Source organism: Camelina sativa, chromosome 8 (assembly GCF_030686135.1).
Source record: "Camelina sativa cultivar CO46 ecotype springtype chromosome 8, ASM3068613v1".
Lineage (NCBI taxonomy): Eukaryota > Viridiplantae > Streptophyta > Magnoliopsida > Brassicales > Brassicaceae > Camelina > Camelina sativa.
The window spans coordinates 21,115,120-21,130,352 of record NC_141887.1 but is presented as its reverse complement, the minus strand read 5'-3'; the positions used below and the strand labels follow the sequence as shown (position 1 = coordinate 21,130,352).

General features: G+C 33.0%; 1 pseudogene across 1 annotated transcript; it reads right to left on the bottom strand.

Annotated features, from left to right (window-relative positions):
- Nucleotides 1–7,846: 7,846 nt before the first annotated feature.
- LOC104707446 (putative cysteine-rich receptor-like protein kinase 31) lies at nt 7,847–10,397 on the bottom strand (annotated as a pseudogene). The gene is made up of 6 exons (XR_015564275.1): nt 9,436–10,397; nt 9,222–9,343; nt 8,909–9,119; nt 8,597–8,834; nt 8,323–8,499; nt 7,847–8,252 (listed from the first exon to the last, which is right to left on the bottom strand). The product of XR_015564275.1 is annotated as a putative cysteine-rich receptor-like protein kinase 31 (transcript).
- Nucleotides 10,398–15,233: the final 4,836 nt, after the last annotated feature.

Sequence of the window (15,233 nt, the reverse complement as noted above, 5' to 3'; positions counted from 1 at the left end):
TTTTTTGTGTAATATGAAAGGTTACTTTAAAATATTTAGTTTGTATAAACATTTTTTACATTGGGAAAAAGAACATTGATTACGTATAAAATAAAGTGCGGCTGAGCATGGATATTATGTGTTAGTTTGTCTGCTTTTATCATAATCTATAAAACATCAATATCTTCTAAAACCAGACACCTCCATAAAGGGCGAGACAGTATTGATATACAAAATAGGCATTTGAAACAACATTTACCAACATTTACAAGTGAGAATGTGTTATGTGCCTAAGACTTTCTTCATCTAAATTTTTCTAATGAATAACCACATTTCACATGTTCACTTCTATATATGCTCCAAAATTTTGACTCAACTTATTTATTTCAAAACCTACAAATGTCATATGAAGAAAAAAGTTAAATATTAGTATGAGAGGTTTAACAGTTTTTTTTTTGTCAAACATCATGGGACTTATGGTTACATTTCAAAATATACTATAGGTTTTGTCTTTGATTTTTTTGTAAAACACAAATTGTATTGCAGTTAATACATTAAAGTGTATTCATATGATGAAAGATTTGTTTTTCAATTTTTTCAAACTTCATGGGAGTTACATTTGAAAGAATTAATATGCAATAAATTATGTTAATGATTACTATTAAAGAAAAATAAAATATTGTATTGTTTTATATCTTTAAATTATTTTAGAATAAATTGATTTGATATTTTGGCACAAAAACTGTGGAAAAAATATTATGATTTTTTTGTCAACAAATAATAAATATAATATTATAATATTTTTATAGCTTGAGATTAGTAAAGAATTTAATAACCATCACATTATAATGTTCCAAAATTATGTTATTAATATTTAAATCTTTAATTATTGGAAATTTCTTTTTTTCCAAAATTATAAAATAAATATTTAATTCTTGCTTATTTGAGAAATTATAATGTTATGGTAATTATATAAAATATTGATAAATGATATCTTTATATAATTACAAAAAGGACATTACATATATAAATGTCAGTATATTTTTTAGTATAAAAATATCATTTAATTTAGTAAATATGAAAAATAATATATGTAATTTGAGAAAAATGAATTAAAAGAATTTAATAATTAAGGAGTGAAGACAGGTTTCAAAAATATAAGCTATGATTTATCTCTTGTCCCAAACCTCTCCATTTAAACTCAGTTCATCGGAACAAAACCGGCTTGGGTTCCGTGTTCTGCTATTAACTTGTGGTATCGCACCTGTGAACTAGGCTGGAATGTATTTCTTTGAAGATAAAGAAACAGAAGACTATACGCCACTCCATGGCTTACACCACTAGTGAAGTTTAAATGGCTATGTTACATTTTGAAGTTTCTGGGAACTGAACAACGAGACTCAGTTCGCTTTTTCCTTCGACAGCCAATCCGATATTTTCATCTTGCAACTAATACGGGTATATGCTGAGGCTGTCATTAAAACATCTTCCTCAGAAAACCCTGATCGGCTAGTATATGCTCTAGTATTATTGATTATCACCAAAGAGGAAATAATCGAGACTCTTGTTGGCAACAAACTCAATCTTTTCTTCTCCTTGCAGAGAGAACCCGAGAAGCCTAACGGGATTCCTATGCTGAAGCTTTGATACAAGAAGCACCTCGTTCTTGAACTCCAGTACTTCACCTTGATCTGAAGTTATTGATAGACTTTTGACTGCAACTTCAGTTTCATTTGAGAATGTCTTCTGCATATTACAACTAAATCTAACTGATATGATCATGAGACCATCCAAGAAGATTCGTGAGCTTTTTTCAACACGAACAAAGTTGAAGATCAATTCTTCCAGCCTAACAACCATTTGCGATACATTCCATTTGCCAAAGGAGGTTAATCTAGTTGTTCACTTGAAGAGTTTTAGGTCCAACTGTTTTAAGAGCTTCCAGAATTATGTATGGCAACCATGTGTTGTTTCTACTAAGCCAAAAGTGAAGAAATGGTACAGCCCATGTTGTTTCTCATCAGCAAAATTGGACCAAGGAGTGAAAGAGAGAGAAGTTCAAGGATGCACTTATTGGGCTAATTCAAGAGATTATGGGCAAGGAGAGCATAGGAAATTCTATTGGGGATGTTTTCTACCAAATCCAGTCCATTTTGATCCTAATTCAAGTCCAAGAAAACCCAAAATAATCAATTTATTTGTGGTCAAAGAGGGGTGACGAAAATAGAGTTCAACTCACCTTGGGAAGGACACCTTGGAAAGGCAAACTTTAAGAGTTGGGTCTTCATTCAACTATCTATCTTTATTATGTTTTAGTTTCAAGAATAATCAACACTTGGCTTTGTTACCAAGTTTTTTATCCTTATATAAACTCATGTAATCTCATTTGAGAATAATCAATCAATTTCCTTTTCATTTTATGTGTCTATCTCTTTGTTCTTTATCTAGAACATTTTCTTGTTTCTTGGTTTGTAATATCCAAGCAACAGCCTCCTCTTGCTGGACTAATGTATCATTTCTAGCAGCGGTTGGAGTTGGGAATATCAGCAGCCTTCCGCAACTGTTGTGCGACCCCTCAATCTATTAAATCTCCCTCGTTGCACCTTGCACCTTGGCGAGTTTCTATCCTTTCTAGTCCGACTGAGTGATCCTCGAATTTGGGCATATCAAGTGGTATCAAAGTCACTTAACCGGTATTTGTCTGTTCATCTTCTCATCTATCTATTTTTTTTTTCATCTTCTATCTTTTTCTTTCTTTCATCTTCTATCTATTCATTTTCTTTCAAAAAAAAAAGGAAACAAAAAGAAAATAAAAAAAACAAAAAAAAAGAGGAAAACAAAAAAAAAAAGAGAAAAAAGAACGCAAAAAAAAATGTATAATTATTGTCGAGATTGTGGGTTCATCGAAGACGGAGTGCTTGGGATTCCAAATCTACAATTTCAAGCACTTATGGGAGAGATTCGGAGGTCGTGGAGGGTTGAGATGAATGTCATCTACAAGAGGTTGGATGAAGTTGAAGTAGAGGCACAACCGAGACGACCACAAATGTTGCATCATAGAAGAGAAAGAGATCAACCTAAAGTAGCAAGGGCTGATGATTATTACAGTAGTCAATCCTCAAGAGGGAGCCACTTGAGACCAAGAAGTACTAGAGAAGCAAGAGGAAGAGTGGATGATAACCTAGGTATTTTGAAGTTGAAGATTCCTACCTTTCAAGGAAAGAACGACCCAGACGCATATCTAGAGTGGGAGAAAAAGATTGAGTCGGTTTTCAGTTGTCAAAACTACTGTGAGATGAAGAAGGTATGAGTTGCAGCCACTGGATTTTGTGATTATGCTATTACTTGGTGGGATCAGTTGGTGGTAAGCAGGAAGAAAAATGGAGAATACCCCATTGAAACTTGGGCAGAAATGAGGTATATTTTGAGGAAACGATTTGTTCCCCATTATCACCATCGTGGTTCAAATCATATTCTAAGGAGAACTTCTAGACCAACTGATGGAGCGTCTACTGTCATGCCAAGTTACCAATGAGAAAGGATGTCTCTTGTTTCAAAGGAAGAGGAAGCTGCTTTTGTTTCGTTACCATCACCAAAGAAGCATAAGGAGTTGCTAGTTCAGGATAATATGTTGAAAATAACAAATTCACCGAGTGAGAAAACGGAAGCCGAGGAACCAAAGCAGAAAGAGATCAGAAAAGATCAGAGTGAGGAAGCTGCGAAGGAAGGCAAGATCATAAACAAACTTGGCAATATGGATGATTCACCTAATGCACCAACAAAGAGAGAAAAGTCAACGGTACACTTCTGGTCAAGTAAGACGGAGCAAGTGTTGGATCTTGAAGGAAAAAAGAAAGGTTTCACGGAAAGGAGTGCATTTCTGCTTCATGGTATGCAATATGGACTCATATATTTTTTCAAAGAGAAGCCACCAGAATCACTTCAACACTCTCCAACCCATGGCCTTACAGTTTTGAGGATGAAATTTTTTCAAGAGGAGGGGTATGATATGATCATGAGACCATCCAAGAAGATTTTTAAGCCTTGTTCAACACAAAAAAAGTTGAAGATCAATTCTTCCAGCCAAACAACCATTTGCGATACATTCCATTTGCCAAAGGAGGTTAATCTAGTTGTTCAAGTCCAACTGGTTTAACAGCCCAGAATTATGTATGGCAACCAGGTGTTGTTTCTACTAAGCCAAAAGTGAAGAAATGGTACAGCCCATGTTGTTTCTCATCAGCAAAATTGGACCAAGTAGTGAAAGAGAGAGAAGTTCAAGGATGCACTTATTGGGCTAATTCAAGAGATTATGGGCAAGCAGAGCATAGAAAATTCTATTGGGGATGTTGTCTACCAAGTCCAGTCCATTTTGAGCCTAATTCAAGTCCAAGAAAGCCCAAAATAATCATTTTATTTTGTGGTCAAAGAGGGGTGACGAATATAGAGTTCAACTCACCTTGAGAAGGACACCTTGAAAAGGCAAACTTCAAGAGTTGGATCTTCATTCAACTATCTATCTTTATTATGTTTTAGTTTCAAGAATAATCAATACTTGCTTTGTTACCAAGTTTCTTATCTCTATATAAACTCATGTAATCTCATTTGAATATAATCAATCAATTTCCTTTTCATTTTATGAGTCTATTTCTTTGTTCTTTGTCTAGAACATTTTCTTGTTTCTTGGTGTGTAATATCCAAGCAACAGTTTCCTCTTGCTGGACTAATGTGTCATATCTAACAGCAATTGGAGTTGGGAATATCAGCAGCCTTCCGCAACTGCTGTGTGACCCCTCAATCCATTAAATCTTCCTCGTTGCACCTTGCACCTTGGCGAGTTTCTATCATTTCTAGTCCGGTTCAGTGATCCTCCAATTTGGGAGTATCACTAACGAATCATCTCACTATCTCAATATCTTCAAACATAACACAGAAACAATTACTTAAGTAGTTGAGGAACAAATGTCTTGTAAACTTCGCTGAAACCCCTTGACCAATCTTGTTACTCGCCAAAAAGTTACTTGTTGCAGCTTCAATGTCTTTAATATAAAATTGAAGATATCCGGCAGTTGTAACATCATCCACACTTGCACGATAAAAATGTAGGTGGTTTTGTGGTCAAGTCGGTGAAATTCCGAATTCATTCGTACATCATCTGAGGGGGAAACACAACAGATAAAACAATAGAGTGAAGACAGCATGCATGTCTCACTTTGAATGGTTTACGCGCATACAAAACAAACTGAAGAAAGTATTCGAAAGTGTTTTAAATTATTTTGTCTCAAAATAGACATATAACCACATTTTCGTTACTATATTTTTTTCTTTTTAATGTTTTATTTATAACAAAAACAAATCTAATTATTCTTTTTGTCTAACACGAACTAAAAACAAATCGAAAACTAAACTAATATATGTTTTTTTTTTTTTTGATAACTCAGGAGTGATCCTAAAGGCTTCTTAGGTCCAAAGACTAATCTCCTGGAGCCGAGGGAAACCATGTTAAAATTCAAACCCCCGTGGCCAATGCTACTCGAACCCAGGTGGCGAGACTTTTCTCCCTTTACCACTGGACCAAGGCGACTTGGTTAAAACTAATATATGTTTGAATTATAAAAGGTAATGATATTTTGGGCAATTCTCATAAGTTCAAATCACAATATCTCTCTTACTAGGCCAGGGTATATGTATAATCTGTTCAGGTTTGGTTATTAACCGTTCGGGTTCAGATAAACCGGTTTAGGAAAATAGAATCCATTGGGTGATTTTAGAGTTTCGGTTTGAGTTTGGTTTGGATACTACCGGGTTCGTGTTGGTTTGGATTACAATTTTTAGAACCCATACCAAAAAAGTTCTTAAAATTAGTTAAATTTAAATAATTTAAACTAAATTTTGACATATGTAACAAATATTTTTTGGATATTTTAATTATTTTAGGTATTTATATATAAAACTAATTAATATATTTAAAATTATAATTATAATTTTGGATAATTGAATTATATCAGTGCTAATATTATTAATATTGTAGATAATTCTATATTTTTGGGTTTTATGAGTATCCGTTTGAATAATGGATATTACCCAAACCCGAACCCAAACCCATGGGTTTAACAATATAAAATCCAATAGAATTTTTTAGGTATACTCGAACCGGTTATTTCGTGTCGGGTTTTGAATTGGGTATTAAGGTACGGGTTTTTTGCCCAACCATATCTTTTACGTATTTCTTTTATTTGTTGGAATAAAATATATAATTTCAAATGGATATTAAAACTACGATTATGAGATGGAAAAACATTTCATATGTGGACGAAATGAGTTTTCTGTCCCGAAATAGTCATACCACCTTTCTGTTACTATATTTGTTTTTTTATGTAATTTTCTTAACTAATACGAATTCTGAATATAAATTTAATAACATTATTAAAAAAATACATTTATAAACATATGTAATATAATGCAAACATGATAACAAATTCAACTTTTAAAATTAACCCCGCACGTGTCACTAGTATAATCATTATGATGACTTAGTTTCTGGTGACCTAATTTCACCAAATGATTAGAAATTAAACTTGGTATTCCCAAAATTAAACCGTTTGGAAATGCATAACAAATATTGAAGAATATGAAAAAGATATGAGTTTATCATTTAAAAAAGTAAACAAAATTTGAAATATCGAAATCTAAATGTTAAAATACTACAAACTCGGGTTTTAAAGATACACATACCAATCAGTTTCCTGTTTTTTTTGCCGGGGTTTAACGGATTTATATGTTCAACAAACAGCTCAACATTTATTTCGGGTTTTCACGAAACGCAAACCAAAAAGACCACATGTTTGCAATACCGACCCGGTCCGATCTTTTTTTTTTGGTAGAGGACCCGGTCCGATCTTTAAATAATCACTTCAGTTAATCTAGATTTCACAGTTCATAATCATCATCAACTCGGCAAACTAAATTAAACGCACAAATTAAATTAATACTACTATATGAAAAGTAAAAAAAATTCCTACAACTCTTCTCCTAAATAATGGAGATTTCACCAGATTAACATTTACATGAGTCATTCAATCCCAAATCCCTATAAAACTATTTAAGAGATTGTGTATACACATTTGTTTTTGGATTTTTTTGCTGAGATCATGGAATTGAACTGTAAATAATATACAAATTTTTCTATTACTATAGCCTTTAGGGACGTTTGATTTCGTCAAAAAAGCATGTTTGGTTAGAATTTTTGTTAATTAATTAACTAATTTGATTAAAAGCTTATACAAGTCAACTCGGTAATAATTTTACTGTAACACTTAGGGGGTTTGATTTTGTCAAAAAGTGTTGGTGGTAAGAATGTTCTTTTATGTATTATAATATGTTGAATCTAGCTAGCATAGTCAAGTCAATTCAATAAAATGTAAATATTTTTAAATCTTTAGTACCTGCGTTCAACTCTTTAATAGGCTTTTTGAATGGGTTTGTAACTTGGACTGTTATACACAAGATATATAAAAGAATAAAGAAGTTCGAGAATAAGGAATTGAGAGTATGATTTTGTAACGGTTTGTTTATGTTCTGTTGGTTTAGAGATAGTGAATTCGGCTTATTGTGTTTGATACTCGTTATATATGTATTTTGTCGTTTCTCGGTTTTATTCTGAAGATGTATGTTCAAACTCCGTAGCGCACGGTTTAAGTTAATTTGTGATCGAGTGTTCAAGCAGTAGAATGGACTGGAACACCAACACTTGGTTTCAGAGTTTAAACTTGTGATTAGTTCTACATAGGGTTTCCGTATGTTACAGTCAAGCATTATAATGTCACAAGTAAACTTTTAATACATAAAAGCGACAACAGATGCTGTCTATATTTTACCTACTTGGGATACTTGCAAAATTTTGAAAAGAACAGAACTGTTTGTGCTACAAGGAATATTGTACGGACTAGTCCTAAATACAGAGTTTAGAAGCAAAAATTTCAGCGAGGACTAACTCTAGTGATTGATTCACTGTCTATAGAATAAGGAACATACATGCTTCTGGATTGCCCCGGCTCGGATCCATAGGTTAAAGGGTCTAAATTGGGTCTGTTCCTGAAGAAAAATCCGGGTGGTCTAGGCACAGGTAGAGTAATGGAGCTATTGGTAAGCATTTGAAAGATTGTAGACATGGCTGGACGATCTGCTGGATACATCTAATGACTTCATCATGATCGTAGCTTTCCTTTATCGCAGGGTCAATAAGATCTAAGGGTGAATCATTATTCCAAAGCCTCCAAACCAGCCAAGAAACTTATAGTCAGAGTTCAAAAATTTGACCAAACTTAAAATGGTGTAAGATACTTTTTAATTTGGCTTTTGCTCACATGTGTCACCAAATTTCCCCCTGAATCATCAATCTGGTAGAAGCTGCTATTCTTCTTGCCACAAACAATCTCTAGAACCAATACTCCAAAGCTATAAACATCAGATTTGGTAGAGAACTGACCATGCGTCACATACTCTGGAGGCATGTACCCGCTGCGCATATGCACATGACAATGTTTATGTTGTTGATTAGTAGAAAAGGGTTCGCTAGAGTATTGAGCTTTATTTTTTAGGTAGGGAGAATACTTACAAGGTTCCAACAACTCTTCCTGTACTGTCTTCAGTTTGGTCCACTCTGAAATTCCTTGCCATTCCGAAATCTGCTATTTTAGGGTTCATATCAGCATCTAATAAAATGTTACTCGCTTTGATGTCACGGTGTATGATGGTGAGACGTGAATCTTGATGAAGATAGAGAAGCCCTCGCGTAATCCCTCCTATGATGTTGTACCGTTTTTTCCAATCTAGCTGGCTCTTCTTTGTTGGATCTGCATTAGACTAATTATTCAAGAAAATTTGATAAAATGAACATATAATTAAACCTAGTGCTGTCGTTTATTACCGAAGAGGAAATAGTCAAGGCTCTTGTTAGGAACAAACTCGTAGACAAGTATATTTTCATCTCTTTCTAAGCAAAACCCAAGAAGCCTAACAAGATTCTTATGTTGAAGCTTCGCCACAATCACAACTTCGCTCTTGAACTCTTGAGTGCCTTGTCCTGAATTTCTTGATAGCCGCTTCACGGCAATTTCTGTTTCATGTGGTAGCATACCCTACAAATATATATATGAAAAGTAAAGCTTCTTAATTAAGTTCGAAGTTTTCATGAAAAATCAAGCAATCATACATATAGGTAAATCTCAGCTTAAATATACCTTGTAAACTTCACCAAATCCGCCTTGACCTAGCTTATTATTGCTCGAAAATTTATCGGTTGCCGCTTCAATTGTTACAAAATCAAATTGAAGAGACTGTGGACTTATCATGTCATCATCAGCTGCAATAACATATGTATATGGATTGGGTTACTTTTATGCATTCCAAAATGAACTGTGAGAATGGTAACCCAAAAAAAAAAAAGTAACTCACTTTGAGGATTTAATGTTTTGTATGATTGTCTTTTCTTGCAAATAACTAATCCTAAAGTGAGCAGCACCACGAATGTAACCGCTGAAACAACAATCCCTACAAAAGTTCCCGTAGATATCTTTTTTTTCATCTGGTGGAGGAGGAAGCGGTGTGGGAGGAGGAAGCGGCGTGGGTTGAGATTCTTGAGGAGGTGATGATTGCGTGATACCAAAGGCACCATGATAGTCGTAACCGTCCCACCGGAAAAAGCAGACTGGCTTGCGAACAACTCCACCTACGAAGCTACTGCAGCATCTCTGATAACTACGCACACTTATTTCAATACAGGTTTCGCAGTCGCTTGAGGATATCCCCGGAATACACTGCATCAGAGTGTATATACGATCAGAACCTATTTCAGGGGATACGTCGGCCAGGTATTTAGATTGACCGATTTGGGTGATCATAAAGTTCATGAACGCGTCCCATGTTCTGTTATAATTTGTAAGGTCCCCTTGAAACCTTCCAGTATTATAAAGTGTTAACGTTGGTTCTAAATCGATCCTGTTGAAAAACGAGCTGTTGGAGTAACGAACGAAACAGAGCGTCTTGTCGCCTTTCCAGTCGAATGAGTCGGTCTGGTTCGGACAGTTTTTTAATAAACCTTCGGATGCGGCTTGGATACAATCTGAACATATCTTTGGATCAGTCCCTGGGATACAGAGACCTAAGGCATAGATCCTTCCAGGTCCTTCTTCACCGACCGAGACGTTGTAGAAGCGGTCTTTTCGAGAACTGACGTTGGAAGCAAGAGTTGAAAGAACGAGACGACGGTTTGTGTCATAAGTCCCGTTAGGTCTGAAAAACATTGAGTCCCCGCATTTTTGTGTAGAGACAAAGCGGAAACTAACGACGAAGATAAGACAGAGGATTGAAAAGAGGTTGTTCAGAGACATTTTTGGTTTTTTCCCTTAGATTTTACTTTTCTCAATACTTTGAACCTGAATCTAATTAATAAGTAAATCTTATTTACCAGCGTTGATTTTGTCAAAACTTGCGTGTTTAGAAACTTCGTTGGAGTAGTTGATACGAATTACGAGAATTCATAAAGAAGTCAACTCGGTAAATATTGTTTTAATATTTTATAAACGGCGTTAGGTGAATGATCAATTTAACATGAACCAACTCTTAGCCCTTCTAAGCCCAATCTGACACCAAAAGGTTTAATTTAGATACTTCTAACTTACTCCGCCCCTCAATGCCCACAAGCATTAACACATTTAACGAGTATTTAAGCTGTCGGTTCCTTTTCTTTGATATCTCTTAACCCAAATCTCCATTTCAACTCAGTTCATCGGAACAGAACCGGCTTGAGTTTCTCGTTCTGCTACTAACTTGTGACATCGCACCTATGTGCTAGGCTGGAATGTATTTCTTCGAAGATAAAGAAACAGAAGACTATATGCCACTCCATGGCTTATGCCACTAGTGAAGTTTAAATGGCTAAGTTACATTTTGAAGTTTCTTGGAGCTGAACAACGAGACTCAGTTCGTTTATTCTTAGACAGCCAATCCGATATTTTCATCTTGCAACTAATCCGGGTGTAGGTTGTCATTGGAACATCTTCTTCAAAAAACCCTGATAGAAGACAGTGCATCAGCTAGTTAGTATATGCTCTACGACGTTACATCGGCCCGTAGGGCTGCTACGGTTACAACTCCTAAGTCTCCAGTGATATTTCCACTATGAACCAAGCGTGAGGAGCTTGTTTGAGACAATATAGTGACTTATTTAGAAGGCAAAGGTTTTGTTGGATCGATAAATCCCGCTGGTTGATGAATGTAGATGGTTTTTCTAGATTGCTATGAAAAGTGCATTTTTTATATCTAATTGATAAATGGGCCAATCTCTTTCAAGAGGTCTATGGAGAATGGACCGGATTGTCACTCGTTTATCAATAGAAGAGCTAAATAATTTTGAGGTTTTTTTAATTTTGACTAAAATTTTTAAGTAATTATATATATATAAAAAAAAAAAAAGTAAGAGCAGCTGTGAGATTAAATAAAGTGATCGATCGGTTGAAGTCTAGGTGTGGTCAAGTCGGAGACGCTCTGATCGACCATATGATCGACTAAGTGGTCGGTCGTTTTGCCCTGTAGCCGGTCGATGGGTCTGATCATGCTTTGACCGATCAGACGATCAACCTAATGTCGATCGCTTGCTCTTCTTCCCTTCTCTTCCTTCTTCTTGCCAATTCTTATCCACTCAGCTCCAAATCACCCCACCTTGCACATCTCCTCACCAATATCTGAGGATAACAGATAATGATAAAAAATGCAACCTAAACAACTTTAATGCTTATGAATATGGACAAAACAATGAAGAATTAAATTCTAAAATCACATAAAAACATAAAATATCAATATATTTTTAACTATACCCTTTTACAATAATACAATCTCTTTCTGTCCATTTTCAAATTTATCCTATATACAAAACATTAAATTACTGTTTTTTATTGAGGGCCCATAATGCAGAAGTGAATTTTCCTTTCAAAAAAGTTTCCGATAAACAATTTTTCGACAAAAAAATTTCCACCAAAATTTTTCCGACAAATTTTGTTTTTGCCAAAATTTTCTGCAATTCCTTAAAAATACAATGTAAATATTTTAAAAATTCTTCGTAAATCCTTTACAATATTTTTAAAAACCCTTGTAAAACCTATAAAAACTCTCGTAAAGAATCCTTGTAAATCATTTCAAAACGCTCTAAAAACTATTATAAACCTTTTATAACGCTTACAAATCCTTGTAAAACCCTTTAAGCACCCTTTTAAATTGTTTTAGAACCTTTGTTAAATTCTTGTAAATCTTTTAAAAACCATATACGAATCATTGTAAATCCTTTTGAAGCCTTAAAAAATCTTTGTAAATATTTTCAAAACCCTTTCGAAAAACATGAAGTGACTTTATTGCAGTGGCTATTAGTAAGTCCAATTGTAGAACACACCATAACAGCAAGGATTGAGTTTCGAATATAGGAATTTTGCTAAAATTAAAAATAACAAAAAGAAATTGGGTATTTTTGAAAAAGAATATATATAGAAAGATATTTCTAACAATTTGTCTGATTTAATTTTAGTATTACAAATACTATTGTGCCATTATGTTATAATTTTTTTCCCCTTGCAAAGACAGTACTGACTGTATTCAAAAATTAAGAATAATTGTATATGTCAAATAAATAAAAACAAATTCAAATTAATATGAAATAATTAAAATATACACCGTTCCTATACCTAGTTAATGTTAAACCAGAAACGACAACGTATCGGCGCCTCGTTTGCTAGAGTCAACAAAAAAAAAACAGTAGTGCCGCCTCTTTCTCTTCTCTCTCAATCTTTCTTTTTCTCTAAATCTCTCTAAACCTTAACCCTAAATCTTGTTGCGCAATGGAGGAGAAGTTAGAGAAAATTTGATACTAACCTATGTTTGTTTTTGTTTTGAAAACTAAATTTTGTATTAGACAATTGTATGCCTCTTGGTTTAAGAGTTTCCATTGATAACAACAAATCAATTTTGGTATGAGATATCTCACTAATGTGAACTCACTGTATATCTTGAAAAATAAAATTACTCTCTTTCTCATGAGTATTATATATATAATTGTATTTCACGAATCATCCATAATTCAACATGTATGTGCATCAGCTGAACATAATTAAAAAAAAAAGAGTCAAAGAACTTCCACAAACTTTTGTTTTATGGTAACATCAAAGGTTCATAAAATTCATTCATAGGTTTTCAAGATATGATTACTAATACTACTGTCTTTAATGACTCAATTATGTTTGTCAATGATGGTACCATATCTCTTTAGTGGTTTACCTAAAATAATATTGCTCTCTTTGTCTTTAAATCACTATATAAAGATATACTAAGATATATACTTGATATGATACACATATTATATTTGGTAAAAAGATTTATTCTCTATTGAGATGGAGTGCATAAAATTAAAATTCGGTTTATCTGCAAAAATTACATAGTTCAATTTTATTGCAAAATAAAATATTTCAGATTAAAATGTGGATTGAAAAAAAAGACAGAGTATATCTCAATAAAGTGTGAGTATTTAGAATCTATATAACAATAACAATCTGACTAAATGTGAATAACAATTGCGACTTTTCGTTGTATATCTTCGTAAAAACTTTGTATTTATATGTTTGAAAAATATATATATATACGGTTGTATATGTTGAGTTGTATCTTTTCACCATATTTTATTCATATTTTTTCATCACAACATTTAGTTATAATAGGTGTGTTTATTTAAATAGTTATGTCTTGTGAACTCTGTATATATTTGTTTCTTCATCAATAACTAACTTTTTTTTTCACAAATAGGACCAATAACTAACTAATCATTGTTCGTTGAAACACATTTTCCGTTTAATGTTGTATATAAATAATTTGAATATTAATATTCAATATTCAATGTTATCTAAAATTTTGAAAATGATTGTAGCAATATAAAAATTTAATACAACTTAATATATGTATATTACAATTACGTCTATTTATCGTAACTTTTCACTAAAAACTATTTTAATATTTAAAATTTATATTATTTTATTTTTGAGAAGTTGTGTATTTTAATTTTAATTTTTTGATGATACATTTTCACTCAGTATATATTTTATAACTCTAATTATTTATTAGAAAATTGCATTTACTCATTATAACCATTAGTTCAATATTCTCTGTTGGGATCACTTTGTCATAATAGTTTTTTAATTGTAGCTCTTTACCATATTTCTTCATAAAATATTTTATATTTATAATACTTTAAACAATGTTTTGCAAAGTTGCTTTTCTTTGTCATAATATTTTTATTATTATAAGTTTTCATTTTGATGGTTATGTTTTTACTAACAGTTTCTGTTTAATATTTATGTATTCAAACTCTTATATTACTTTCAAATGATTTCATAATATATAATTTAAAATTTAATTTATTTTTACTAAAATACTTTCCCAATGACATCGTAGGATTATGTGTTCTAGTATTAATAGTAAAAATTTACATTTGTTTCTTACACCAAGTGGGTTTTCATCTAGTTGTGATGTATATAGCTATTATGATGAGTTGATGACATAGATTCCAGTGACCTAATTTGACCGTTTGGAAGTGCATAAGCATAACAAAATTAAACTTGGTATTTTCCAATTAAACCGATGGAAGTGCATAAGCATAACAAAATTTTGAAGAATAGAAAAAAATATGAGTTCATCATGTTTTTTTTTTTTTTTTTAAACAAATTTGAAATATCAAAATACAAAAGTTTTAATACAACACACTCGGTCTTCATAAGAAACCCAAACCAATCGGTTTGCTGGTTTCACCGAGGTTTAAACGGATTTATATGGTCAACAACTGAACGATTATTTCGGTTTTTTTTACAAGACTCAAACCAAAGAGACCACATATTTGCTTACTGCTTTTTTAATTTATCTTTTTTTTTTGGTCAACTGGAGTTATATTTGAATATATAATGGGTTACAATATGACTTGAGGAAAGTCAGTAGCTGTACAAGTACCAAAAAGACTAAAACTAGTCTGAACCCAATGAGACCCATCGGACTAACCGTGGTCTTTACAAAAAAAGGACGTAAAGAACTTCTTTAACAAAAGAATAAGCAGTGCATTCAATCACACAGAGGAGAGAACTCGCTCATCACAGAATAAGCCCGATAACCAAGTAGGATAACCAGCTGCCACATAAGAATTGACTCTGTTATCCCCCGTTACGCTT